Genomic DNA, 15455 nt, shown 5'->3' with positions numbered 1-15455 from the left:
AAGGTACTAGCAAATGAATTATAGGTATCGCTAACTAATACAAATGCCTGGTTTTGAACATTTGCTATTGTTTCTGCAAGGCGGTTGAACATTGTCAAGTATTTATCTTACATATAGTAAGTAAAGAGTATCCTTTACCTCCTTTGCCGCGAAACAAAATTTCCGCCAATCAAAAATGCCTGACTACTCGTTTTTCCTTTTAAAGACAAAAACACAAATTTAAAAACGCCCCCCTTACATATCAATGTCATTTGTATATACAAGCTTTAGAAATGTCACGAAAGCATCACTAATATTTGAGAGCCGAACATCTAACCCGGTCGCCGTCGGGACTCGCATCAGTAGATACAAGGACCACTTCACGGATCCTTATTAGAATTCATGAGAATATCATTTGGAAATTAAAATATCGCGATGGAATTAAGTCTCATGGCGTGTTCAAAAAGAAAAAAAGAACACTAGTGGTGCGGGGCGCGGATCAGACGCTCTGAAAGCTGCAACAGGCGCTCTTTTCTGTTGCTCCTAAACATCTTGCGAGGACATCAACTGTCAACGAGCCGTGTTGAACGCGAGACCAACATTCGATGCATTCACCACGGTGCAATAACACGCATAACGTGGACGTGTCCTTCAAGAGCATATTTCAGGCTCCACTGGTACATTGCATGTGGACAAGTGTACGTCAGCGAGAATATTCCTGCCACTTGTTTCAATCATCAGCAAAAGCAAGAAAAAAATTCTCAATAAATTTAGTAGACGTCCTTAATATATTGAAGTGCTTGTCTAAACGAAATAACACACCCATTTTCGAGAAGTCCGCATCATGTTAAAAACACGAACACAGACATTAATGGCCTGCTCAACGGGAAAAAAGTCGTCGTGAGTGAAAGTTTCAAATGAACAAGCATAGCGCAAGTTCATGCTCTTGTCCTATGCGCATTGTTTTCTAAGGCAAGCACGTTCTTTTCAGTCATGGCAGACATTTGGGAGTATGTGCACGTAGCGCCAACTCTCGCCAGTGGCAGCGGCGGTCGGCTGTAACTGAAGGGGTAATGGGCGGAAAAAAATATCTGACGAAAAAAGCTAGTTACCAAAACGGACTTCAGGTTCTATACCGCTGAGACCCACTGGGACATTCTGGTAACATTGCCGTGTCACACCGCAAACCGTGTGGCTTCCCTGAGCGTTTAATATTTTACAATGAGTCCCCATGTACTGTTTACGATTGTATTTTATTGCGATAGCAATTATATGGACATTCTCGGCTGGAAAATGTCCGTCCCCGTTCCCGCCGCCGCCGTCTTTCACCGTATATGTATAGGTATGTATATATATAGAAAAGCCACAAAGAAAAATAATTCAGAAATACTCTATGACGCGCGGAATCGAACGGGCGACCTCTCGCTTTGCAGCCCGCCGCGTTAGACGTTAGGCCACGACAGCACCGTCTTTCAGCCTGCTTACGGCGAGCTATTTATATACACCATGTACTTCAGCATGCTTGCTTAGTGGCCACATAGATGGCGCGATGTGCGCGCGTGTGGCGCGCTCTAAAGATCGTCGTCCCGCTCCTGCGAACGCCGTTGCTCTTCGCCCTACAGGGCGTGGTCGCTTTCGTGCGCTTATCTCGAGGAAAGAAGGGGCGGCCGGTGGGGTGCTTCGCTTCCCTCGCTGCAGCGGCCGCGTTTGCGAAAGGAGCGCGCTGTTCAAACAGAAACAACTAACAACTGTGTCAATTAGTTCGCGCTCGTCTTGTGTACCTGTTCGTTCGTTTCGTGCGTCCTGCTTTATGTTTGAGCAGTGCGCTTCAAGTGTCGAGCTGTGACGCATTAGTTCGCGCTCGTCCTGTGTGCGTCCTTTTCCTGTGTCCTTTGGGCTCGAGGGACGCGCTGGCAATTTCGAGCTGCTTTCCGTTCTTCGCGTTACATTCCAATTTATTGCTATTGCATTCATTGCTTCGCCGTTGCGGCGAAACTGTGACTTTTTTAGCTTTCAAGCTGCTTGTTTCACTGAAGATTTCCAAGAAGGCTCCGGCACCCATAAGGCTATTGCGATGAGAGATAACCATTTGCACTGGTGATATCAATTCTGTACAAGTCATTTCGTCGTAATTGTTCGCGAACAAAGAAATATTGCGAAATGTACCTCGGTCTTCGTTTCTTCCTGTTCGATAAATGCACATCAACTAATGAACAATCGCTCGCCCTTGCTTCGAAACTTCCATGTGGGCATGCTTCAACTCATCGGCACCATCATTGGTTTCAGATGGGAGAACACGAACAGGACGCCCGAAAGTTAAGAGCAGCAACAAACCAAAATCCCTTCACGGGGTAAGCTTTCTCACAATCCAGAATATCTTGGACATAAAAAGAAAATATATTGATGTTATGTTTTCTTTTCTGTTTCGTAATAAACAAAGGTCTACTTACGAGCGCTACATGAAGCAGCGTAGTGAAATATGTGCTTAGGCTCCGCAAAGTTGGCTTTGCTGCCACAGAAAGCCGTCGTTAAGTACAGAACAAGTAATAAACAATTTGGTGCGTTTTCAGCACTTAGCGCACAGCAGAAGACAAGAACCGAGCGATAACCAATGAGGACAGGCTCAATACCACTGCCGCTTCATCGCTTTTCACTCTTTCCTTGTGCCGTGCGCTAGATGATAAAATGGAATATACGTACATTACCAAACGTATATTGTTTCCTTTAAAATACTATGCAATCTATTACGGGTCTGCGGTAAGCCGCCTTGCTACACTGGAATATTCACTTTTGCAAATACACGTTTCCCTTTTTACAAAAATGGTTGCCGGTTTAGAGGACTGCGTGTTCAACAATGGGAGAGCAGTATTGCTGTGAAGTGAAGAGTGGGCGCACGAGAACCGCCAATGGAGCCGAATGAATAGGGGTGGCACAAGGCTGGTCTTTCATTTCAGCAGTAACTTTGGCGCAGGTTTGTTGGATAAATTTTTGCTCAGATAATGCGTTTAATTTGAAAGTCCTCTCGTCTATGACAAACAGCAAAGCTATTTTCTTTACGAAACGCGAAAGCTTATTTAAAACCCTCAACTGTTGCCATTAGGCGCTGCGACAAGGCTGAGACTACCACTACAAACGCTGCCCGCTTGCACACAGGACTGTTACTGAATCGGGGCACTTGTGCTGCAGAAAGGGCATGTGCGGCTTAGCTGAAGAATAGCAAAAGTTGCGCTGCAGATTCGCTCGCCTTGTGCAGTTTCTGAGAGTCTCAAGTTGCCAACGGCCCCGATGCCACGGTCCAGGGCTCAAATATTACGACCTTTAAGTAGAGTTGTTCAACATTGCAGGCGAGAGGGAAGGAGCGAGATAAAGGAAAAATGCAGCATATTTTACCCTACCGGGTAAATGGAGGCAAGAATTAGTGTAGACGCTAGTGGAAAAGCTCTACATTCTAATGGATGGGCCCTCCAATAGTATCTCGGACCACAAGGGCAATGGATTGGCGCCATTTCACTATCGTGCGAGCATTACCAGCCCCTGAAACTCGTGCTAGGGTTGACAGCGGTATTCAATTTCCATCGAAATAATGAAGGTGAGCTCGCGTGTAGTACAGTAGTAAATACGCATCGTCGGAAACCGCAGAAGACGACGCACTACAACTCGCAACTCGGTCAAAAGACGCGGCATCAGCCACGATGTCGAACTTCAAGTGCCTGCAAACGCATCTTCCTGCACCACGAGTTCGGCGCACAGTAAAGTACCGAAATTCCTGGAACCTTTGCTAGAATTCTTCTAAGAGAACTTTACACTGTCTGCTTCTTTTTAATTAGTCAACATGTCTGTGTTTCATTTATGTTGGGGACAACATTGAATCGCGCTAATTTTAGCCGATCTCTAAACAAGTGAAAAGGCAACAGTGACAGTGATAGGGTAATGGCGAGCGTTCTATCGGCTCAGCTTTTCCTCTAAAGTATGTACTAACTCTAGGACTTGGCGCGTGCGGTCCTCATGTATTACTTTCTTTCTTTCTTTCTTTCTTTCTTTCTTTCTTTCTTTCTTTCTTTCTTTCTTTCTTTCTTTCTTTCTTTCTTTCTTTCTTTCTTTCTTTCTTTCTCATAATTATAGGACTCCTCCTAATTGTTTCCTTCTTCTATGCCAGAAATTGGACCTTCATCCACGTGTTTAGCAGCCCAGCACATCAGTTGCTGCAAACAGTGATGGTCATGCTTTCACTTCCTGCTAATTATAAAATGTGGGAACCTGATACGACAAGTAATAAAAGATGGCATTGCCATATTAAAAATGACTGTTCGCCGGGGAGCCCACGATGGATAAAGCACGAAACAACAGGAAAATACGACTGCGACCACCGCATCCATGAAGGCCGCATTTCTGTACAATCGCCCACGCCGGGTTTGCCGCGTACGACGCCGCCAGGGAAACTTCTTAGTTATAACAGCTTCTCTTAAAGCTCTTTCCGCTGTATTGCTGGATATTTAAAAGCTAAGTTGTGAGACTAGCAGCCATATTGTTTTGTTGATGAAAGGTTCTGAAAAGAAAAAAAAACATCCTTTTTAGTGCAACATACTAATATCGCTGCCATATGTTCCTCAGATCAACTTTGCAACGTGTCTGCCAAATCAGTTGCATTTTGTGATATCGATCCTCATTGGTTCCCATCAGACGTGTGGAAATAGGGACCACTCCATTCAAATTTCAAAACAACATACACGTCGCTCGTAGAGCACTTCAGCACTGCTCTGCTTGTCAAGAAACAGCTTGTTATGTTACAGGTTGACCTAGCAAACGCCGCTATTTATGAGAGTTATTCATTTAGGTTTGGCTGTTGTCTAACATTCCTGTTTTGCTTAAGGTTATCAGACTTTGCTTTAATTGTTCGGCTCGACTAGTTCCTAACGGTTACGTCTCAAAACTTTCTTCTGTTTACATGTTTCTATTTGCTCCGCTGCGAAACAAGGCTGCCCAATGTCACCACTTCTGTTCAATTGTACCATGTGAATAAATGCGTCAACGAAATGAATGTCTCCTATTTTCTACCACCGTGGTTAGGACTCTCGAAGAGCAACCGAGGTCCTTCATATTTTGATTTAAAACGATTTACATTTCTCTAAAAATTATCGGCCAAGAAAATCACTTGTTCTCAGAAGTGAAGCGGCTTTAAAGCGATATCAATATCAAAACTTTGAGCTGCTTTTATTCGCGTGAGGCCAACACTGCTGGCCCTCAAGAGCCTACCAAATGTACATGTGAGCGGGAGTGCACCGAAAAATCTTCTCCAGATGTGTTTTCGGTACCTACAGTAATCTGACGTCACGGCACGGTATGAGCTTCTCGTCACGTGCTCGCGCAAGTTATCGTGAAGTTTCCACGGCCGTTCTGCTCCGTGTTTTCGTTATGACGCACAAGCGACCTTTTCGTACGCTTGGTACCTGACGCCAGCACTGCTAGCCGTACTGCTACGCGAAGTCACCACTATTGATGTTATGGTCTCACGTCAGACTAGTTTCGTTGTCAGTAGGTGCGCGGCGCGAAGAATGAATATAATGTCAAAATAAAATAGCTCCCCAGCATTTTCTGAGCTTAACATTTGCTGAGAGTCGTCTCTGCTTACAGGAGAGACGATTCTCGGGAGTAAAGTCCGCTTCGAAAAATTGGGGGACCCTTAAGCTTCGCCTTTAAGAGTTGAACGCGATAGCGAAATCCGGCCCCCAGTGCGCACTTCAACCACTAAGTGCATACTTATTAATGTGTATAGTTACACACACACACACGCACGCACGCGCGCGAATTGTACAGGCTTTCGTTCTAAAGCAAGAGTCGCATGGCCTCCAAGATATACGCCGCGCGCCCACCCTCTCGGATGCCATGAAAAGTCGAGACATATTTCTCACAATGCCTCACAGATGGCAGCACATTATCTAGTGTTTGCTACGTTGCCTTGATATGTTTTCCGCTAGATGGACATAGTTGTCCATTTTTAGCATGGAGGAAGGAAAAACTAAGGAGAGGCCCTATCGTATCCCAATGCATTGCGAAAAGTGTGGCGGAAGTGACGTCAGATTTATGGGGCAAACAAGCCAATATGGGGCAAACAAAACAGCAGACGCCCTGCGGCGTGCTCTCTGCCAACGTTTATAGAACTCTCTGCGGTGGTTCGCTTCTGTTCGGATTTGTAGTCCCGGCGTAAACTTAGCGCGTATTGTGCGGTTCGCACGCAGTAAAATGTTGCAAGCAGACGTTTACCAGGCTGTTCGTGCGCGGCAGGCCCAAGCGTTGCGTGATGAAGTTCTTCGAGGAGCGTTTTTGTACAACAGTACAGAAAGTACCGGCACGTGCCGTAATCAAAAACATTCAGCCCCTGCCTCATCGTGTTCGAACTCACCTAGCAGTGACTTACGCGTTCTGCTGGGCGTTAGGCCTTTTTTTTCTTTCTTGTAGCTCGATTTCCAGATCTATTGCCCAATTAGCGATTCTTTGCTCGTGTATATGGAGTGAGCGCAGTAGCTATTCGGCGCAACGCCAACCTATAGTTGACGTAACTTCACGTCGAAAAGAAGACACCGCTGTATTGTATACGCGATCGTGCACGTAAAGTTTGTAATTCCAGTGCGCACACAACACAAGCACGCAGTGAGCGCACACCGCACGATACATACATCACGTAGTCTGATAATAACAACAAAAGTTTATTGCCATTTCATTGAACGACACAGCGTCTAAAACGTACGCTGCCTTCAGCGCATGTTATGTACGGCGCGTCAGACGCCAAAAACAGAAGTTCACGTGAGTTCTGAGTTGACAGAATGAGTAACAAGCAACAGAGCGCACATCCGAGAGCTTCGCACGCAAATACCGTGCCTTAGTGATCAGCAATGAAGCGAACGTATACGTACACATGAAAAGTGACACCCGGTACTGTCCGCAGTGCACGCGATTTGCACTGGGTATACGTAACAGCTAGGCATTGCGTAGCTTTCCTAAAGAACACACACAAAGAGCAGCATGCGTGAATCGACTACGCCGCTTGCACGGCGAAAAACAAACAAAAAAAAAAGGCTGCAAGGTTTCGCGATGCGCGCATGCGCTTGCAAACGTCGCAACGGAAATCGCGAAATGTTTCGCTGCGCCTTCGCTAGGAGGCGATGCGGGTGTTTGCGATGTGGGGGCTTCACGAATGTGACGTCAGGGCCTCTCCTTAGTATTCCTTCCTCCATGATTTTTAGAGCTGTTTGAAATTTGTGCGTGTATTTAGCGGCGATGGCTGCACTATCCCGGCCTTTTTCGACGTAGTTTGATGGCCTCGCGATTGCGCCTACAAATCGCCGTGTGGGCTCGTTTTCGTCGTGACACCTTCCGAACACAATGCGTTCAGACTCCTTTCACTACATGACATTTATGTAGTGTTTTTTTCCGTAGCAGCTGCAAGTAACATCGTGGCTTTGTATATATTTGCAGTTCAGGAAACGAAAATTGAACGTGCAGACCGGACCGATGACATGGTACGCCCTTTTTCGGCGCGTTACAATGTGTGTGTTAGTCATGCTGTTGGCTCGTCTGGAGGATGCCTTCTCTTTATTAGTAACTGCTTGGGCATTGGTATACAGTCGGTCACAAGCTGTAAATCGGGTCGGCTTGTAATTTGCGACTTTGTTTTCGCCGGCAATGAATGGCGAGTTGTTTGTTTGTATGCACCAACTGACGTTGCTCAGCATCTAGACTTTTTCTGCCGTGTAAGTGAATATTGTAACACTGACCGCATTCTTATCCTCCTTGGCGATTTTAATTGCGTTTGTTCGGCACGGGACAAAACGAGTCCTACCCCATATCGCGAGGCGAATACAATTAAGTTAGCAGATATGATAAATGATTACGCCCTTGAGGATCTAGGTGAAAGTATTTCGAGTGGCCATCGCGTCCAATTCACGCATTTTCAGGGACGAAGTCACTCTCGCCTTGATCGTGCCTACGTGTCGCTTGATATTGTACCTTTGTGTACAGATTATTCTGTAACTCCTCTATCTTTCACTGACCATTGTTTGGTTAAGTTTACCATTTGCAGCAGAAAAGAAAGGAAAGGAAAGTTTAATTGGGATTTATGGAAAATGAATAACAAACTCCTTGATGACGACGTTTTCCAAACATTATTACAAGAGAGCATAGAAGAGCTTAATGACGACAATAGCTCGAGAACTGGTCCAAAGTGGGAAACATTTAAGCAAAAAATAAAAATGAAGGCTATAGAAAAGTCCACTATTCTTAAGTTCGAAGGACGCAGAAATGAGCGCGTTTTACGTTCAAACTTGGAGGCACTTTTAGAGGAAGAGAGCCGAATGCCGGGAAACTTTAAGGAAGACATTCGTGCTGTTAAAGAAAAATTGGAACTTTTAGACATCGAGAAATATCATGGAGCAATAATTAGGGCCCGCGCGGTAAAAATGGTAACTGATGAGAGTCCGACGAAACGCGCTCTGGGTATGGAAAAGAGTTATGCCCAGCGTAATTTAATAACACAGATTGTGTACAATGGTGTTCTAACAAATGCCAGGGATGAAATTGCGCAGGCTTTTTACGAGTATTACAGCAAGCTGTTTGCAATAGGTCCTGTAGATCGTGACCACTTCACAAAAGAATTTTTGTCGTCCATGCCGCAGGTCGCTGATGAAACTAAAGATAGATTGCAACTCTCTGTCTCGGTGGGTGAGGTAGAGAGAGCGATCGATCACCTCAACTGCGGCAAGTCCCCTGGACCGGACGGTCTAAGTGCGGCTTTTTACAAGAAGTTCAAGCACGAGTTGTCTCCAATTTTAGCGCACCTTTTCAACGAAGCATTTGAGGTGAATTCTCTGCCTCCGTCATTTCTGTCCTCCCATACTATTCTCATTCCTAAAACAGATGATCCAATCAAATTGCGGCAGGTTTCCGCTTATCGACCAATCAGTCTAACCAATGTAGATTACAAAATCTTTATGAAAATAATTGCACGTAGGTTGCAGGGCGTAATAAAAGAAATTGTAGGTCCGCATCAAACATGTGGAATAAAGGGGAGGAGCATCTTCACGAATATTCATAAAGCGAGGTGCATACTAGAATGCAGCGATGTCATGAACTCTCCGGTTGCGATGCTTCAGGTTGATTTGGAGAAAGCCTTCGATCGCGTTCCGCATGACTTGCTCATAGCAGTCTTAGATCACGTGAAAGTTGGTAAAGTGATAACAGAAGCCGTTAAGATGGCATATACACGATGTACTACTCGCCTGATAGTTAACAAAGAGGTAGGAAAGTCTATAGAATTGCAGCGCTCTGTACGCCAAGGGTGCCCGCTCTCTCCTCTCCTTTTCTGCATATTCATTGAAAGCTTTTGTCTGAGTATATTGAACAGTAACGCAATTCAAGGATTCAGGCTTCATGCATGTGAAGTGCGCCTACTGGCGTATGCTGACGACATAGCGATTTTTTGTACAAACCTCGAAAGTATTGCAGATGCAGTTAACATCGTAAAACGCTTTTGTGAGGTTAGTGGAAGCGCAGTGAATTGGGGAAAATGTCTTGGTTTCTGGCATGGAGATTGGGAGATCACGCCAAATTATTTCATGAACGTCCAGTGGCTCACAACACTGGTTAAGTATTTAGGCATTCCTCTCGAAAATTACAGCGACAGTGAACCTTATTGGCACGGGCAGACATCTCAAATCCGAGAAAAAGCAGAAAAATGGAAGGCCAAGGATTTATCCATTTTTGCACGCGTTTTTGCATTTTTGTAACGTGTTCTTTATTACAAAATTGTGGTACGTGTTGCAAGTACTTCATTGCTCTCGAGTCAACCTTCAAAAACTTCATCGTATTTTTGCCGTCTTTATTTGGGGTTCCACCTGGGAGAAGACTACTAGGACGAATCTTTTTCGACGTGTGCGTGACGGTGGTTTGGGTTTGTCGCATTTGTTTCTGCGACAGCTCGTAAATCGCTTCTTGTAGCTTCGTGACGTTCAAGACCCGTTTTTGCGCACGGTTTGCCAAGTGCGGTTGGCCAATGCTTTGCCTGAGTTTGTAGTGTCTTCTGTTAGGTTGAAAGGTCGAACACAAGGTTACTTTAAAGAGATTATCGAGTCATTTCGCTTCCTCAAGGCACGATTTTCTATTGAATATTTAGGCACTGTTTCCCGTAAAAAGTTATATAAAGACTTATGTGATGTTGTTCTCCCCATTCCCTTGTACCGATCTCAGTACTGTGGTGGAAAATGGAGCAAAGTGCTAAAACGCGTAAAAGGCATGCCTGTGCGTCCGGGGGTTAAAACTTTCTTCTTTAAGCTTCATGCTGGTGTCTTGCCTGTTAAGACGTGGTTGTCTGAAAAGGGGTTGTTCGTTCCGTGGGGTGACCAGTGCTTTTTATGTCGCAAACCAGAAACCATTGAGCATGTCTTTCTGGAATGCTGGGACGGGGTGTTCTTCTGGGACGTCCTGCAAAGGACACTAAAGAAAGATTTCCCATTGGACGCACAGGGCATAAGGTATTTGATGATTGAAAATGATGATGGATTTCCTTACGATATCACAATGTTATTGGCGCTTTACAGCATTTGGAGGTCCCGAATGGCTGTACGTAACGCTGATGTTGATGCTCGGCGAGCTATAGATTACTTTTGTGAGACGCTGACTTCGTTTCTTGAATTGCAAAAAATGCAAAAGGATGTACCCGATTGGGTACCTCGCATGGAATTGCTGTTGCACATGAAACAATTGTAGACAGGATGTATTCTCTTCTCACGGTTGAAAACTGAAGCCCTGCAATAAAGACAAAAAAAAAAAAACATCGTGGCTTTGTGGTAAGACACCTGCTTGCCACGCGAACGGCCCGGGTTCGATCCTCATTGGGACCGAAGATCCTATTGTTTATTTTATTTGCTACTTTCTCGATTTTTCGCTCACGGATGATTTTTCGCTCACAACCAACGGTGCCGACGCCGACACCGGAATTTCTGCGACACGAGCTCTCTAACGCTATCGCGTTAAAATTGGTATGTACCACTGGGCGTACGCTCAGTCGTAGTGTTGTGTGTAAGCATGGTCTTTAAAAGCTGGCTTCCCAATAATATTCGTTGCCGTGAAGCCCAATATTAACCTCGATGACAAAATCATCCTCCATGTGTCGCTGTACACTCTGCACAAAGGTTTGAACGCGGATGGCTAAGTTCACAGCCTGGTGTTTTATATCAAACTGGCCTCCGACCTGTGACCTGTGTGGATGTGCTACGCTGCCTCGCTGGTGACTCAACTCACAGACTGCAATGGCTTTTAATTTTTTTTAGAGTGCCCTTCAAGCCAACCGGTGGATGGCGACTGCCAGTTTTTAAATGCGAAGCATTTCTTGGCGAACTTCTGCGATTTTGAGCGTATCTATCTTCGAGCAGGAAAAGCAAAATATACGGGGACACAAGAAATCAACATAAACACCAGACGAGGGCTTGTTTGTTGCGCCTGCAATGTTGTTTATTGCATCCCTTTTTCATGCGGACGTAAATACAATGGCCAGACGGGCAGATGTTTGAACATTAGGCTCAGAGAGCATTTCAGCTCTCACAAAGGTTCACCACACTCGCATCTCGAGATGCATTGTTGAGAGTGCGGCTGTCAGCTACTTTTACCTGACAAAACAGTGGTGTACCGGAACTGTAATAAGGTGTCCAGAGAGGTCGTGGAAGCTGTTTTGATTCAAAAGAACGATCTCGAGTGTGTCAGCCAGCCTTCTCTGAGCCTACACCCTTGTGAGTTAGCGTTCCTTACAGCTAACCTGGCACCTACGCTTTCCGCGTGATAAGTCTCTAGTCGGAGCACGCGTAATGGAATCGCTCGCGTTCAGTTTTTTAGTTTATCGTTGCTGCGTTACATTTTGGGTATATCATTTTTGTTGTAAAAGCCGATCAAGATGTTTTCATACTATTCATTGTGGAATAATATGTACGTTCTTGGGTGACGTTGTGCTGTTTTGATCATTCTTGGTAGATAAATAGGCGTGGATTCTGAGAATAAATTTTGGTTTGAAGAAATAGAGCTCGTCTGGTGTTCATGTCGCTTTCTTGTGTCATCGTATTTTTTGCACTACATGCTCTATGATGAATTCTTACAAGCTCGCCCAGATTATCGTTCACGTATCTATCTATCTATCTATCTATCTATCTATCTATCTATCTATCTATCTATCTATCTATCTATCTATCTATCTATCTATCTATCTATCTATCTATCTATCTATCTATCTATCTATCTATCTATCTATCTATCTATCTATCTAGCCGCCTAAGAGTTTAGGCTCTTCTTAACGTTTCGTTGGTGAGATGTACACCAAAATTGGTATGGCATAACATGACTGTATGACGAAAATAATGATAGGTCACAATATGCAAATTATGATATGCATGTCACGAAAGGCATGATTTACATGCCACGGTGTGGCGGTCTTGTGGCGGTTTCGTTAACTTTACATACAACAAAAGGCGGTATGGCATCACAGGAGTCTATGACAAACATCTTATCGTGCAAATCATGACACGCATGTCATGTACAGCATGATTTCCGTGACATCGTCTCGGGACGCTCACGGCCCCGTTTTAATAGATCGATATATACCAAAATAGGAACGACGAAACATGTCTCTATAGCGAACATAGATGACAGGTGAGAACATGAAAATCATGACATGCATGCACCGCTCATGGAGTGCTTGCGGCGGTTTCGCTGTCCTTACATGTACCAAATTTGGTATTGCACGACGGGACACTACAAAGAACATAAATAACAGGTGGTAACATAAAACATCCTCATATGCATGTAATATGTACAGCATGATTTACAGGCCACGCTTATGGTGCACTCGCGGCAGGTTAGCTAGCTTGGTATACCCCAAAATTGGTATTTCGTGACGTGACTGTATGACGAACAGGAATGACAGGTGGTTACGCGAAATTCATGACATGCATGCCGTGTAGGCCATGATTTACCTGCCACGCTCATGGTGCGCTCGCGGCTGTTTCTCTAGCTCGATCTGCACCAAAATAGGTATTGCGTGACGTGACTGTACGGCGATCACGAATGACAGATGGTAACGCTACATTAATAACATGCATGTCGTGCAGGGCATGGTCTACATCTCATGTTCATGGTGCGCTAGCCGCTGTTTCACTAGCGTGATATACACCAAAATTGGTATTGCTTGACGTGACTGTAAGACGAACATAAATGACAAGTGGCAACATGACACTCAAGACTACATGTCGTGTAGGGAATGGTTTACATTCCATGCTCATGGTACGCTCGCGGCCGCTTCGCTAGCGTGATATACACCAATGTTCATATTGCGTGACGTGACTGTACTATGAACGTCAATGACAGGTGGTAACATGAAAGCCATGTCATGCAATTTATGTACAGCATGATTTACATGCCACTCTCATTGGTGCGCTCGCAGCCGGTTCGCTAGCTTGGTGTACCCGAAAATTCGTATTTCGCGACGTGACTGCATGATAAACATGTGATAACATGACATGGACAGGTGATAACATGCAAATCATGACATGCATGTCGGGTAGGGCATGATTTATATGCCACGTTCATGGTCTTCCTCCGGCTGTTTCCCTAGCTTGATATACATCAAAATTGGTATTCCATGACATGACTGTAAGACAAACATGAATGACAGGTTCTAAAACGCAACGAACAAAACGCATGTCAGGTACGGCATGATTTACATGACACTGTCAAGGTGCATTTCCGGCCGTTTTCTTTACTGGATATGCACCAAAACAGGTGTGGCATGACATGAATGCGTGACGAACATAAATGACAGGTCATGCATTGTATATACGAGAATATTGTGGGCATTTATTATACACATTTTCTTCATCTGTGGATTATCATCATCTAATGCATTCGGTTCTGCATCCTCATCTTCGTCGTTATCATCATCAACATCATTGTGGGTTCACCGTGCCTGTTCTCTGTCGGGTCTTCGGGCCAAATAAACGTCTGCCCAACTATGACCTCATACGTTGTGGAGATTGCTCCTGGGTCCCTGAATATCTGCTACTGCAGGTAAACTACAGCCTCTTCCGTGCCCCACGAGACCATTTGAAGTAGTAGGTGTCGATCTTTATGGCCCCCTTTCAGTAACTGCCGCGGGCAAACGTTGGATCGTGATAGCTGTGGACCATTTGACCCGCTACGCTTAGACATCTTCTGTGACTACTGGTTGTGCTTCCGAAATTGCTGATTTCGTCTCCAAGCAATTATACTGCTCCATGGCGCTCCACGTGTTCTGATCAGTGACCGTGGAAAGGCATTCCTCTCTCAACTAGTGAACGAACTTCTTCGAGCCTCCGACACGACTCGCAAGACCGCTTCTAGTTACCATCCTCAGAATAACGGTCTGACCGAGCGATTTCATCGCACAATTGCCGGCATGATCGAGGCTTATGTTCAACCACACAACAAGAACTGGCACGGGATTTTATCATTCATCACTTTCGCTGTAACACAGCCATTCCGCGGAGAACTGGCTATTCACCGTTTTACCTGGTTTACGGACGTTCCCCTACTTCCCTCCTGGACGTTTTTTTCTTTGCCTCCAACGTAAATATGTCGCCATCCTCTTCCGAGGAATACGTTTCACTTCTGGCCCAGTGCCGCCAGCGTGATCGCATGAATAGAGAAGCCAGACAGCAAGACAGGAAGATTGTTTATTGTGAAGCGCATCGTACTGTCGCCTTCCTACCCGGTGACGAAGTGCTGCTCATGACGCCTGTTCGCACACCTTGTTTGTGTGAGAATTTCAGCCACGGTTTATCGGGCCGGTACACAGTTATGGAGCAGGCTTCTCCCGTGAATGATCGAGTGACGCCACTTGTAACGATTGCCTTTCCCGAGTTCAGGCCACTCGCGTTGTGCGCATTTCAAACGCACGGTGAGTATTTTTGTGTGGTTTGCGGCCTACCGCTCATTCAGATGTCCATGCCATGTGTTTTTTTAAACTATGACACACGCCATTGTGAAGGGTGTAGAGATAACTGTGGCTAATGAAATGAGCTCTGAAAAGCTGTACAGAGTTGCAGAGCAGGGCTGGCCAGTATCGCGATAGTATTTCAGGGATACTCTTGAGTATCTGTATTTCTGCATCGTGATACATTTTAAAAATGTATGTGTATCTCAGTAGCCAAAGACTTTTACGATGTATCGTCTGCATCGCGATACTGGGCAGGACACGGCTATCTTGCAACACATTTTTTTGTCGGCAATTAGTTGAGGCGCGTTGTCAAGGGGGAAATGTCGGTTTTTGGCATGCCGCCGGTCGCCGACAGAAAGGGCGGCGATGGTTTCCCCTCATGTACGGAATGGCCCATGTGGTAAAGCGCGCAACGCCACACGCGTCGCGCGCTTTACCACATGGGCCATTCAGTACTTGGGGCACTGCT

Source organism: Rhipicephalus sanguineus, chromosome 9, assembly GCF_013339695.2.
Source record: "Rhipicephalus sanguineus isolate Rsan-2018 chromosome 9, BIME_Rsan_1.4, whole genome shotgun sequence".
NCBI lineage: Eukaryota > Metazoa > Arthropoda > Arachnida > Ixodida > Ixodidae > Rhipicephalus > Rhipicephalus sanguineus.
The sequence above is the reverse complement of the archived record's forward strand: the minus strand, read 5'-3'. Positions refer to the sequence as shown.